A 15459-nucleotide genomic window follows, 5' to 3' on the forward strand; every position below is an offset into this window, starting at 1 on the left:
TTCCCCCCCCACCCTCGGCTCCTCCCTAGCCGGCTTCCGTAAAGGGACTGAGCATGCGCATCGAACCCTGACGAAACCTTCGGGTTCTGAGACTCCAGCCGAAGGGAGGGGGGATGTTCAGAATCGGGTGGGGCGGCCGTTGGAGCCCACTGAGCATGCGCTCACGGCGGAGCGTCTCGAGGCGGAGGTAGTCCCCGAGTAGTGTGCAGAGGGAAAGTTCATTCTACTTTCCTCAGCGTGGGAGGCGACTTGGCCTGAGAGAAAGGCGATGGCCTGCTGGGGAGTGGAGCAGCTGGGGAAGGAGAGGAAGGGAAGGGGAGAGCGGTCGTCTCCCTCTAGCCTTTTTCTTCAGGGGGTTAAAAAAAGTTGCCATTTGAGTTGGGGAGGCAGAGATCATCCAGATTGAGGGAAGACAGTGGGGGGGGGGGAGGAGGAAAGAGGGAAGAAGGCTTCCAACCTCCTCTGGACAGCATGCCTCGATTGCCTCACAGCGATTTTACCCGCCCTCTCATACCCCCGCTGGGAAAATCTGTTTCTCAAGACCTTTCCCCCCCACACTTGTCCTCCCACACCAAATTGCCTTTTTTTTTTTTTCTTCCCCCCAGTCCCTTCTTACTAGCCCCTGCCAGACTGGGAAGGAGACAGATAAGGCTCTGGGCGAGCTCCCACGGGGAAGGACGAGCCTCTTAGACGTCGGAGCTCCCCGAAGGGGCCGACACGGGACTTGGCCAGCCGGCCCTCGCGGAACTGGCCCTCAGGCCTCGAGGACAGACCTTTTTGGCCTTTTTGGTGGAAGGAAGGGGTAGAGCACGGGCCGCCGGTGCAGGAGAATGTGAGTGTCCCTTGCCCCATTTCCCCACACCTCCGACCTGCTACTCATGTTTTTAAACTTGAAGCCCTACTATCTCTTAGTACACTTAGTCAACTAGTGGAGGACACTTTTTCAGCGAGAGGGGTGGAGTGCGCCATTGGGCGGCCCATTTAGAACGGCAGAATTAGGACAGAGAATGGGGTTCCGGCTCGACGTTAGGCTAGAAGGAGACGCAAAGCTGTATGTGCTGCCTATGCCCAATGTGCTGCCTAGGAGAGGGCAATTCTTTTCTCGCTGGAGGTCTTTGAGTAAGGGCATGTTTTTGTTTTTTAGGTGGATGCCAACTTTCCCTTTTTGTTTGTTTTTTATTTGTTTTACAAAATTGCAACAGCAGTAACTTCTTAGAAGAGGATTTAGACGCTTTTGTCTTGATTGCAGAATGCAGATCTAAGAACTCAGAGACTTGAATTTGATAGAAAGAAATAAGCTGAAAGAAGAAAGAGCCACATAGGGAATAGGCTGCCTTCAAAAGGAGTGAGTTCTATTTCAGATTGTTTCCTGTATTGGAGAGGGAGGGGAAAAAATTTGCAATTCTCCCTCAAAAATTTTAGTTATTTCATAAAAAGCTATTTATTTATTTTTGAGTGTGATATCATACTCTAATTTTTTTTTTGTTTTGTTTCCTAAAATACTGTTTATTTTTTGAGCACAAAGTCTTGCAAAAATGAATGTTGAAAACTATCTTTACATATTTTGGGAAAAATGAAATACTATTGAAAATTAAAAAATAAAAAAATTTTAAAAAGTGGTATGTTAGTCCACAGCAGGGGGGCTTCCAGCAAATGCATATGGTGATGTCCGCTTTGTGTGATGTGGTGGAATCTGGTAAGAGCTAGATGGGGGAGATGCTGCCTAGGGGCAATATGGATATGAAGGGACCCCATTTTATAAGTGTATGATGGTTTATCAATTAGGTGGAAGGTAAATAATAGAATGGATTCCTAGAAAGCCAAGGGACTTGTTCAAGCTAGATATCCTCCAGGCCATTTTGGTGAAGAACCTAATTAGGTCTGTTGATTTTTCTTCAGCGAGTTAACTCTAAAGCATTTCATTCTCATAACATGAAGACCATCCTGGAGATCTAAATTATAAACTTAATTTAATAGTCTAACCAAGAGTAAGTGAGGAAAAGAAAATTTTGAATAGTTTTTCTTTCTTCTTTAAATGTTTGGCCAGTCAGTGATAAGAAGTTAACAGCTCAAATGAAGATCTGTGGCCAGCTATAGTGTTTCAGGCATTAACTCTCTCTTCTCAATAGTATCATTCCTAATCATTATTATTTAATTTTGCAAGGGATCTTTAGTCCTTAGGAGTCCCAAATTCAAAATTTAAAATTCCAAAGTTCAGAATGATATTTAAGTTCACTGTTATGGGGGGGAGGGGGGAATTGGGGAATCTAGATGGACTAGTACAGCAGCAATCCTGAAGTCAGGAGGAACTGAATTCAAATAGGACCTCCGTAACACTTGCTAGCTGTGAGATCCGGAACAAATCACTTAATCCCAATTGCCTTGCCCCTCCCCCCCAAAAATAAATGCTGTTCAGCATTTGGAGAAGATCTATATCATCATCACAGCCACAGTTTATGTACTTGACATCCTTACTCTGCTTTTATGAGCATAGAGGTGTCTATCCAGTTATGCTTCAGTTTCTGGGTTCTCTCCTCCCTCCTCATCCCCTCCTTCTTCTGTCCCCTACTACTCCTCTTCCTGATGCTTGATAAAAGCTAAAAAGGAAACCAAAGAATAACCACAAATAGTCTGTGGTCACCTCTATAGAATTGTCAACTGAGTGTCTAAGAAAATGAAAATTTCAGTGCTATCGTTGGTTTGTTATATGTAATTCAGTGACTTCCACTAGATTTTTCTCTATGTTGCTAGCTATCACCACACTGGACTCCAGACTTTGAACACTTCACAACTATTGATCATCTCCTCGATGGCTAAGTTACCTGCTGCTGCTGTTTTTCCTCAGCTAGGCTATATGAATTCCGATGGTGTTATTTGCTAATTCTACTGAAAGGGAAAGAGTCTGAGTTCATTTGTTTAACTAGCATTTATTAAGTACCTGCTGTATGTAAGATACTTTGCTCTATGTAGTATCCAAAGCTGTTTTCCTGGAAATGAGGGCCCTGGTCCCTAAAGCTCTGGTCCTTGAGGTGAGGGTCTGGTGTCTGAGCCTTTGGGCATGAAGAGGAGGGATGTAAGGCTCTGATTTTGTAGATAAACCTGACGGCGGAGGTTCAATACCCACAGATTAGTGGCTTGGTTCTGAGGTTCTGATCCAGGCAGTATCAAGTTGGTATAAGTTGTTCTTAGACTGAGTTCTGGAAGTGATAAATCTGATGTCTGAGCTTCTGGTTCTGGGAAGTCATAGAGGCCTAGTATAAAGGCCTACATCTGGACCCCTAGGCACAGCTCTCTTGATAACAGATCAGGCACTTGAGTCTATTATTCCTAGAAAGTCCTAGAAGTAAGGAACCTTAGGGATACAGTTTTGGGCCTGGATGCAAATGGTCTGATTTGTTCTTCAAATATTTTTGAAGCACTTATTTTTGTGCCAGGCATGATAGTAGGACTTGAGGGTACAAAAGACACTCATTCCACTGGGGGTAAGGGAGACGTGCAACATGTACCAAACTAAATAGAAAGTAGTTTAGGGGTTAGGTGGGGAACACATTAACAATTGAGAGTATCAAGAAAGACCTAGGGCTCTTCCCTAAATGAAGCTATAGACAAGTGGGTACAACTCTTGCAAGAACATGGAGGAATGAGGTAGAATGTTATATATAAGGAATATCATGGCAGTTAGTAAACATTGACTAAAGGCTTTACTCTATGTCAGGCACTGTGATAAATGTTGACGATACAAAGTATATTTGAACTCACAATCTAATTTTTGGACAATATACAAATAATTATGTACAAGCTAGCCTTATACTAGATATATCAGGAGGGTGGGTATCCCATATCTTCTCATATCCCCCATCCACCCAAAAAAAGGTATTTCACACCATGCTTTATAAAGTGAAAGATACTATTTCTCACTGATGTGGTGTATAGTTGGTAGGTAACATTTGGCACATCCTTAGGTGTTGACAATAGGAACTTGTCTGATGACAGGGAATAGAATTCTGTGGGGGACAGTGTTTACTCAGGATCTGGGCTTCTAGAAGAACTGAAGGTCAGTTAGTTATTCATTGAAGAGAAAAAACATATACTTATTTCCTCTGATTAACTAGCCACCACACCAAACTCTTGAGCTCATAATTTACTTTAGACAGTTGCTTTCTGTCTCCTTCACTGACCTATTTTCCTGTACCCCAAAAAGATCACAGATGGGGTCATGGAGCTTGATTTTTCTGGTTCTATCTGTTAAGCATGATTACAGGGTCAGTACTCACAAGTGCTGCTGCCTTTTTGGGAAGAGCACAGGAAAGTGCAGCACTGGGAAGAAAGTGAGAGTTGGAGAAAATACATAAATGTATTCTTTTTAGACAAGTTCCAGAAGAGCTTGTGCAGTGAGTAGCACCTAGGTATGGAGGGCTTAACTGCTGTTTGTGGTACCATCAAATTCAGTCATCATTTTGATCTTTTTTTTTTAAATCTTTAAAATTTATTTAAAACAAATACAAAATAAGAAAAAAAAATAGAAATCAACCATTGTCATGCTGAGCAGAACATCATGGAGTATTTAAAATATGTAACAATAAATTTTCATTCCAAGAAAACATATATTAGAAGGCTTATTTGTGATTATCCCTCTTTATTTCCTTATAAGTTTTGTTTTGTTCTCTGTTGTATACTTTTTACTTTTTTTTCCCCTTTCATCCTTACCCCCCACCATCCCCAAGCAGGTGCACTTAAGCATGGATGTATTTGTGTGTGTTTACACACATACACACACACCTGCACATACTCTCCCATACCTATATCTATATACATGCATACATACACCTATAAACATATATACACACATTTCCATATATACGTACATAGACATGCATCTAAAACAATATTAATATGGCTGACATAATGTAGATTTCTTCTTTAATCAATAGTATTTTTCCAGTTATATGTATTCATTTTTGTAAGATTTCAAATTTCAATTTTTTCTCCTTCCCTCCCTAAGACAGCAAATAATCTGATACACATATACAATCATCTAAGTTTTTCTCTTGATTGAATCATTTCAGTTTAACTTTGAGATCAACAATGACTACCCCTGTCTTTTTTTTCCCTGATCATTGTGTTTGTGTATAGCTCTTATTTCTTCTCCCTGCTAACTCTTCTACTTTAGTTGTACTCTAACCTCCTCCCCCCATGGATCCCTCCCTTATCTTCTCCCCTACCTTTTCTCCCCCACTTTATCCCATTCCCATTAATCTGCACATATTATTCCACTCCTGTTAATCTAAAAATACTCTTTTACCCAATCTTATCCAATGCCACCCTTTATAAAACACTTTCCCATTCATCTATACACCTTGTCCCACACCCTTCTATATTCCACCTTATGATATTCCCTCTCTCCTTATTTGCTTTTTTTGAAGGGTGTCATATATTTGTATATTTATATGTATGTATGTATTTTTTTATTTAACCCATTTCTGATGTGAGTAGGTTTTTTTAAAAATTTATTTATTTATTTATTTATTTTTTTGTATTCATTTTTCCAAATTACCCCCCCTCCCTCCCCCCGATGACAGGCAATCCCATACATTTTACATGTGTTACAATATAGTCTAGGTACAATGCATGTGTGTGAATACCATTTTCTTGTTGCACAATAAACATTAGAATCAGAAGGTACATGCAACCTGGGCAGACAGATATTAGTGCTAACAATTTACATTCACTTCCCAGTGTTTCTTCTCTGGGTGTAGCTACCTCTGTCCATCATTGATCAACTGGAAGTGAGTTGGATCTTCTTTATGTTGAAGATTTCCACTTCCATCAGAATACATCCTCATACAGTATTGTTGAAGTGTACAGTGATCTTCTGGTTCTGCTCATTTCACTCAGCATCAGTTGATTTAAGTCTCTCCAGGCCTCTCTGTATTCCTCCTGCTGGTCATTTCTTACAGAGCAATAATATTCCATAACCTTCATATACCACAATTTACCCAACCATTCTCCAACTGATGGACATCCATTCATCTTCCAGTTTCTAGCTACAACAAAAAGAGCTGCCACAAACATTTTGGCACATATATGACTCTTTCCGCTCTTTAGTATTTCTTTGGGATATAATCCCAGTAGTAGCGCTGCTGGGTCAAAGGGTATGCACAGTTTGATAACTTTTTGGGCATAATTCCAGATTGCTCTCCAGAATGGCTGGATTCTTTCGCAACTCCACCAGCAATGTATTAGTGTCCCAATTTCCCCGATGTGAGTAGGTTTTCAGAACTCCTAGCCTCCCTCCCCCATCTACTTCTCTTGTGTCAACTTTACACTGAATTCTCATAGCATCATTACTAATATCAATCTTACATATATGGTATATATTTCCATGTTTAAAACGAAATTTATTCTTGAGTCCCTTGAAGATAGTCATTGATGTTGGTTCTTATATATTAGATTTTCTATTGAGTTCAGATTTGTTTGAAACAAAGTCCTGAAATTCTGTCCTCTCTTTTTTTGGGGGGGGGGTTAGTTTTTGTTCAAATTAATTTGGATATGATAGTTTCACCTATAGGCCTTGTTTTTTTTTTTTTTTTTTTTTTTTTTGATTGTTGATATGTCATATTCCAGGACCTACAGTCTTTTATTGTGGCTGCTGATAAGTCCTATACAATTCTAATTGTGATTTCAGAATATTTAAATTTAAATTGGCTTTTTCTTGTAAAATTTTCTCTTCAGTCTAGGGGTTTTGAAATTTAGCATTAATGCTCCTATATTGGTGATCAGTGGATTTTTTTCTATCTCCACTTTTCCTTCTTCTATCACTTCAGGACAATTTTCTTTGATTATTGTACTATTGTATCAGGGTTCTTTTTTTTGGTCACAGCTTTCAGATAATCTTATTCTTATGTTTTTTCTTTGTGATCTGTCTCCAGATCTATTGTATTTCTTATTAGATGTTTCATATTCTTTTCTATTTTTTCATTCTATATATTCTATTTTGTTATTTCTAAGTCTCTTATAGCCTCATTGGCTTCCCCTTGCCCAATTCTAATTTTCAAAGAATCATTTTTTTTTTGAGTCTGGATCTCTTTTTCTAGTTGATTCCTTTTATAATCTTCTTTTTTTTTGGATGGTTCATTTTTTTAATTTTTATTTTTTCTTCAATCTCTCTCATTTGATTCTTAAGGTCCTCTTTTATTGATGCTTTTTATTTTCAAAACATACACATGAATAATTTTTCAACATATTAACCCTTGCAAAACTTTGTGTTCTGTTTTTTTCCCTTCTTTCCCCACACCCTCCCCTACTTGGTAATTCAATAGCTGTTAAATATGATAAAAATATATGTTAAATGCAACATATGGATACATATTTATACAATTATCTTGCTGCACAAGAAAAATCAAAAGGGAAAAAATTAGAAAGAAAATAAAATGCAAGCAAACAACAACAAAAAGAGTGAAAATGCTATGTTGTGAACCACACTCAGTTCCCACAGTCCTCTCTCTGGGTGTAAATGGCTCTCTTCATTATAAGATCTTTGGAACTGGCCTGAATCATCTCATTGTTGGAAAGAACCGCATTAAGGTCCTTTTTGAGGACTTTGCAGGAGGATGGGGAAAGGTATTTGTGTTGTTTTGTTTTATACTTTCTTCTTTTTTATTATAATAATTTTTTAGTTTTTGAAATACTTACAAAGATAGTTTTCAACATTCACCCTTATAAAACTTTGTGTTCCATATCTTTTTCCTTTTTTCTCTCCTCCCCTCTTCCCATAGACCACAAATAATCCAGTATAGGTTAAACATGTGCAATTTTTGTAAACCGAATTCCACATTTATCATGCTGTGGAAGAAAAATCAGATGAGAAAGGAAAATGAGAGAAAAAAACATGTGAGCAAACAACAACAAAGGTGAAAATGCTATGTTGTATTCCATACTCAGTTCCCACAGCCCTCTCTCTGTGTGTAGATGGCTTTCTCCATCACAAGTCTATTGGAATTGACCTGAATTACCTCATTGATGAAAAGAACCAAGTCCATCACAGTTGATTATCGCATTACTATGTACAGTACTCTCCTGGATCTGCTCATTTCACTCAGCATCAGTTCATGTAAGTCTCTCCAGGACTTTCTGAAATAAGCCTGCTGGTCGTTTCTTATAGAACAATAATCCATAACATTCATATTTGATAACTTATTCAGCCATTCTCCAACTGATGGGCATCCACTCAATTTCCAGTTCCTTGCCACTACAAAAAGGGCTGCCACAAACATTTTTGCACATGTAGGTCAAAGGACTCTTTTGTACAATCTCTTTGGCATATAATCCCAGTAGAAACACTGCTGGATCAAAGGGTATGCACAGTGTGATTGTCCTTTGGGCATAGTTTTAAATTGCTCTCCAGAATGGTAAAGTCAGTTCACAGCTCCACTAGCAATGTCTTCCTGTCCCAGTTTTCCAAATCCTTTCCAGAATTTATCATCATCTTTTTTTGGAAATACTTTCACTGAAAGTTGCAACCTCAACTTTTACTACTCTGTTAGTGTATTCTCCCTCTTGTGAAGTTAAGCTCTGTTTATCACCCTTATGTATATTCCTTTTCATTTTTAACTCTGGTAAATATGGTTTACTTTTGCAAGTTGTTCAAGTTAAGTACTTCACATAATGAGTTATTCTCTTTTGATAAACAAGAATTTGCATGTTTTTCTTTGTTCAATCATGTTTCAAGTGTGATCAGTGCTTAGTGTATTTATATTTGTGAATTCAAAAAGAGACTTGTTGGATACAAATTTGCCAAGAAGACTATTGTCAAAGTTAAAAGATTTGAGTCATGAAACTCTTGGAATATATGTACAGAAAGTACCCATCAATTCATTTTCATTAACCCTAGTGGTAATTGAAGAGAATATATAAGCAGAAGTAATGTAGTCATGCATATTTATTTTCAGTTCCCATAGATACAATTGTATATTCATAATCTTGGCTAAATTTTACCCAGTTTGTCAGTGTCTTGATGTCTTGCCTATGTACATTTGGAAAGAATTGCAAATTCTAGATTTAGATTTAGAATGTTTATTGCAGTCTTAAAACTGCAAAGGGATCAGTTCTGAGAACTGATTTTTCTGAGAAGAGAACGAACTAAATAGAGTATAAAAACTTTAAAAGTAAACTTTAGGAATTCCAGTTTGAAAGATAAGTTTTAACCTGAAGAACTTCATGGGAGAGTAGAGAAGGCCTTCCTTATCTCTGACAGTGTAATCTTGGAATCTTGTAGTTTTTTTCTTTGCTAATAAGTACGAAAACCAGACTTAAAAGTAAAAATGAATAATATTGTCTTGCAAGATTATTGGATTCTGGGTCAGAGACATTGAATCCTGTCTCTGATAATAGCTTTGTTGACATAATCAGTTGTCTTTCTAGCACCTCAGTTTTCTCATCGGTAAAGCTAAGATCCTACTGTTTATAATCTGATTTAAGTCACTTCTTCTTTCACTTTTCTAACTCAGATACTGTAAGAGGAGACCAGCAGCTTTGAAAATATCACATTCCCCTAGAAGAACCAACAAGATTACGTGGTGATCAACTGTGATGAATTTGGCTCTTTTCAATAATGAAATGATTCAAGGTAATTCCATTAGATTGGGGATGGGAAGTGGCCATCCATATCCAGAGAGAAACATGGAGACTGAATGTGGATCACAGCATAGTATTTTCACTTTTTTGTTGCTGTAGCTTGTTTGCTTGTTTTTTGCCCTTTCTTTTTATTCCCTTTTGATCTGATTTTTTTTTTGCACAATATGACAAATATGGAAATATGTTTAGAAGAATTGCACATATTTAACCTATAATGGATTGCTTGCTATCTTAGGGAAGGGGATAAGAAAGGAAGAAAAATTTGGAACACAAAATTTTTCAAAGATGTATGATGAAAACTATCTTTGCATGTATTTGGAAAAATATACTACTATTAATTTTTTTTAAAAGAAAGAAAATATCACATTCCCTTTTATCCTGGCAGACAGTCCTTGGAGTGATGTATGGAAGACCATCTCCTCATCTCCTGTGACTTGGCAGGACAGGAAATTTAGTCCATTGAGGAGTTTTATTTGTTGAAAAATTAGCTTCTTAATTATATTTGCCCCTTCCATCCCTTTACACCCAGAGGTAGAGGGTCTTATACTTAGATGGAATGAGGTTTTGAAGGATTACATTGTCTAGTATCCTCTACTATTTTGATAGAGGATATGACCTACAAAGAGTTTTTTTCAGGTGAAAAATTAGTTTCTTTGTTGTTTTAGCCTCCTATATACCTTTTCATCTAGAAACAGGACCTTCAAGCAAATAGAATGAGTTGAAGACACTCCTGGCCTTCAGTGTCTTGGAATATAATCAACTGAAGTTTTATCAATTGAAAAATTAGCCTCTTCATTATTTCAGCATGTTTAGCTGACAACATGACTTAGTGAATGAGGAAAGGGACAAGTTAAAAAATGGACATGATGACACATTCCTTCCTGCTTCCTCAAGGAGAACCATAATTTTGATATTACCTTTGAAATCACTAGTTATACTTGGGAAGTAATAGAGCAATAGAACTTGAGGTTCTAGATAGCAGACTGAGACTCCCATGGTCAGCTTTCTGCTTAGGTCCAGGATGGAGAACCCACTGCTAGAGTTGATTGCTTCCTACAGAGAATGAATAGGGTTGGTCTTACTGACCAAGAATCTGCATCATGGGAGAAATCAAACTTTGATGATGAGAAACAAATTCTACAAACATGTGAATCTATATTATTTGGCTGATAGGAAGAAATTCTCCAAAACACCCTCTTGGAGAGTGCTGCCACTTGTGATTTTTTGAATTGACTTAGAAAAACTAATAGGGCATTTGGGTAGCAGTCCTGAAAATCCTTACCCTAACTTCATTCATCAGGGTTGTATATTTTGGCCTATGTTGTGCAGTACAACTAGAGAGCGGAAGATTCAGGTTTCTTATTTGGCCATTTGATATTCTCCAGAATAACTCATCCTGCCCAAACTGCTCCCAAGTGACACAGTGGGCTGTCCAAAGGCTTTATTAAGCAGTTTGAGCACAGCTGCTGCTGCTGCTGCTGGTAGCGGGATATTGGAAGTATTGTGACTGACTTGGATATGCTCTCCCAAATGGAGTAGGGAAAGATTATAAATGTCTTGCTTGTGAAAAACCAGTAGATTTTCAACAAAATGCTAGCTGAGATAGTATTGGGAGTAAAAAAGAGCAAAGAGATGATAAATTGTAATGATGGAGTCAAATAATATAGTGAAGTGCCTCTCAAAAACTGTACTGTGACCCTATTTAAGTAACAGTCACAACAAACAAATGACCTTACTCTAGAATTTCCCCAAGCACTCCACCAAGACCCACTTGTCTGATATCCAGGAAAAGACTGGTACTAGACTTGTTTTAATGGGCCTCTTCGGTGTTTTCTAACTCTTCCTCTGGATGGAGGGCCCTGCCTACTATCATCTCCCCCATTGGAAGTATTGATTGGTGATGAACATTGCCATGTAGACATTATCTTCAGGGAAATGGCACTCATCATTGTGGTGAAAATCAGTCCTCAGTATCCTGATACCTACCCCTAAAGTAGTACAGGGGTTTAAGATATGTTCCCACAACTGCGGGGGGGGGGGGGGAGGAGGCAGTAGATATGTTCCCACAAATGGAGATAGGAAAAAATGTGTGTAATACTCATGAATCAGAAATAGCTATAATCAGAAATAGTTTATGTATCTTTGGACAGAAAAGTACAAAAAGACTGAAGGACAGGAAACTAAAAGGTCCTCCTTCAATGATAAAGTGGGATATTTCCTTTAGCCAGCAGTAAGACTGAAGATTATGATTTGAGAACAGTGATAATAGATTAAGCAGTACCTTTGAGCTTTTGTCTCTAGCGCCAGTTCCTTTAATACACAAAAGAAACTGATTACAAGTACCAGAATATCTTCTGTCCCTTTTATAGGATTTTATTAAGCAATTTTATGTTTGTATAATTTTATGCTTATTTGTGAAGTTGGGTGAGAAGTGAGGTGGATAGATTGTTGTGGTCTGGATTAAATATTTTAAGTCATGGAGAGACCCATCTATTGGCATCCATGTCTGGACAAGAAACAGTGACTTATTGAAATGATGAATGATATTCATTCTTCTGCATCCTGTTTTGTAGATTCTGTGTCTTCTTATGTATATGTAAATCCTGTTTTGTAATGAGCCTGTATATATAACGCAAAGATATATTGAGATATATTCTCCTTGGAATGTCAGGCAGGGGGAAGGGGAAGAGTGTAGGTCCCTTGCCTTATTTTATTTGGTACTTTTTCTTGGAAACAGTAGGGATGCATTTTAAGTTTATTTTCACAGATCCAGGATCAATATGTATACTTGAGAAAGACAGTCTGAACATTGAATTGGAAGTCTACTTCATCATCTGCCTGAGGTTGGAAAATGCATCACATCCTTCAGAGAAAGAAACTTACCTTTTGAGGAGGCTAGTAACAATTTTCTCTGAAATTGGGCCCGAGTACTGCCTTCCATTTTCTCAACGAGTCAACATTTTTCTCCCCACCCCTAACAATATTCCCAAGTAATGTATTCCTCATCTGGTCCTAAGACCATGTTATTTACAATCTGACTAACTCACCTTCACCCTGGGAATGTCAGGAACCCCCATCCCAATCATAGTATGTTTCCCAAGAGAGCATTGTTCACCTTTCTTGATCTAGGGGATCTAGGATGTAGAGGTATTGTGCAAAGGCTTTAAAATGTTTTTTCTCTGCTCTTCAGTTTGAGGTAAGGTCCCAAGAATACTTACTCTGTAATAAAGTCTGTCAATTTTTGTGGAAGAAAAAAAAGGTATTGGATCACTAAATACCAAATGTGTTTTTCTGAGGTGCTTGATTAGGACACTTTCTAATAAATTTTGTTTATGTTGGCATCTTAGGTTTGATCAGTTTAAATTTGATTAGATTTGCTACATTAAATGAGAATTCACTTCATTTGTAATGAACTGGGGATAGATAATAATTGGCAAATGTTGGTACCATATCTTTGTAGCAGATTCATGAGACGTGACATTCCTGATGCTCTTTAGAAACTTGATAGGGGAGAATCAGTTTGTGAGACCAAAATGAAAAGGTAAGAAAATATAGCTGTACATATGACAAAATCTTTATTTCCTCTTTGTCCTTGTTTACCATTTTCAGGCTGTTATCTCCATACTACTAGTGAGATGGATGACCACCATTGACTGCTTGAGGCTCATGCTGCTTGCTGTGGCTGTTTTAGCTGTGGCCTAAGTTGGGCACAGTGGAAGATGAACTGGGGCAGAACTTACATAACTGCAGTGACATGGAACAATGTGGAGCCAGCAGAATGGGACACAGACTGTTACTATTGTGAGAGAATCGTTTGGCTGGGACTGGATAGGAATGGTAGTTCCTATGAAAGTTGAGCTGCTGTGAGATTGTGCCAAGAAGACCGATCCCAAACCTCAGTGCTTTTTCCCTCTTTCCTCTGGTTGGTTGTTCACAAAGTTGATATCAGCAAGTTCCAGAGACAGTTCTTTCCTTTATTCTTTGCCTTGTCTATAAGTTGGGAGGAGGTTTGGGGGAAGACTCAAGGGAAGCAGTTTCTTTACAACTTTGCTAAGTGATAACTTCTTTACTGTGTTTTAATAAACCATGTGGCTGCTGAAAAGCAAGTTGTCTTGAGTGTTATGAGGTTAGTTGACTGCTGATTTCCCACATATGGGATCAAGGTGGAACCACTGAGAGCCTAGGGAATATTTCCATACTTTAATTTTTCTGTACAATATTTATCTTCTTTTCTTCTAGATTATAATTTGTCGTCAGTGCCTACTGAGGACAGCTAAATCTGCCCAGCTATAATGGTGAGGTGGGGAGGGAAAGGAGTGTAGAAGAGAGTCTGAGAGGTATAGGTGAATAGCATTTGGGGAGCATTGGATCTATTGAAACTGCCTGGAAAGCATGCACATGCGTGTTGCACATGCCTTGATGAAAACGTTTGGCTGGTAGCTTGAGCATATCTCCACCTAGTGAAAAAAGGGTCTATTACACTCCCTCTTAATTAATTGACAGTCTGCTTTTTTTGTAGGTTGAAAAAAGCATGTATTCCAGCTAAGTGTGAGCTGCTTTTGATATTGCCAGATATAGGACATATGTCAGCTATCTATTTTGCACCCAGTCACATCTATTTTGTTTTAATGATTTCTTTGGATTATTTTATTTTCCTGTACATTTCTAGGCTATATAGCAATAAATAGTTAGTATTGTTTTAGGAAATTTTATAAGATTGTGCTGTTAGTGGTGGAGAAAGGATTTTAATAGTATTGGTAAGGCCCAGCATATTACTGTGAGGGGGGCATCCTCTTTGAGGATCAAGGTACCATGAGTGCTTTACTGATTGGAAATGTTAAATAGTCACACTTAATGCATTAGCTTGTAAGCCTATTTTGTTCTTGGTTCTATACATTTGACAGTATACTTCTATTTTAGCAGCCATAATAAATTGAGAAACCAGGCTGCGTGTTAGACATTATTAATGTGGCAGGCATGTTGTTGAATTGGCAACCTACCAAGGGAAGATGGGCCATAGGTTCCTTATTGAGTGCTTATGGACTTTAGTCTATGGTGGCCTTGAAAGTACATTCTGACTGCTGAATTGGTTCTGAGTAGATATTTAGAAGCAGTGATAAGGATTCAGGAAGTAGTCTCATAAAGCTCTTGGCTTCACTTTTCTAAAGATACTTACTGTTTTCATTTTCTTGAAAGTGGCAGCCCCCATGCAGGGGAAGGTATAAATAGCATATTGGATATAAAATATCTGCATATATAAATTTAAATAACTCCTAGATCCAGGTTTGGATCCTAACCTGTCACTGCTTTTAAAGGGGAAGGGAGAACAGAAAAAAATCTTGCCTGTAGTGCCTTAAGAGCAATCTTTGAAAGAAAAAAGAAATCACTAGAGATTATTTTGTAAATGGAAAGAACAAAAAAATGCTTTTTGGCTAACAGGGCATTGCATGAAATTGGCAGTTCTGAATCCAAATTTAACCAGTATCAAAATAAGAATGAAAGAAACTATCTAGCAAAACTTTGTGATGTCAGTCTAGTTGTTTACCCTGTAGGTAGAACACAATGTCATCGCTTTGTCATGGCTTTGACCTGTTAGCTGATTATGTGGTAAAAGATTAGTAAGGCAAAGATGAGATGACAGTCATCTAAGTAATGATTTAACCATTATTTTAGTCAATATCCTGAAGTCAAAAACTAATATCCCTCTTGAAATTTCTGTAGTAGCATTAAATCTGGCAATAAAATGGGATTCTCTACACTTAGGGAGATTCTCAAATAACCATAGAATGAAAAGCCACTCCTTTATTTCACCTTGCCTATATATTA

General features: G+C 38.0%; 1 long non-coding RNA gene across 2 annotated transcripts; it reads left to right on the forward strand.

The window, feature by feature from the left end:
• Positions 1–126: 126 nt before the first annotated feature.
• On the forward strand, positions 127–13725 carry LOC141548988 (uncharacterized). 2 transcript variants are annotated; one of them, XR_012484218.1, is made up of 5 exons: positions 127–187; positions 606–832; positions 9507–9625; positions 12401–12527; positions 13243–13725. It is a non-coding gene; the product is annotated as an uncharacterized LOC141548988 (long non-coding RNA). The 2 variants fall into 2 exon arrangements; XR_012484217.1 differs by lacking the exon at positions 127–187 and having other exon boundaries at positions 195–832.
• The last annotated feature ends 1734 nt before the right edge of the window (positions 13726–15459 follow it).

Source organism: Sminthopsis crassicaudata, chromosome X (genome assembly GCF_048593235.1).
Source record: "Sminthopsis crassicaudata isolate SCR6 chromosome X, ASM4859323v1, whole genome shotgun sequence".
In the NCBI taxonomy this organism is placed as follows: Eukaryota; Metazoa; Chordata; class Mammalia; order Dasyuromorphia; family Dasyuridae; genus Sminthopsis; species Sminthopsis crassicaudata.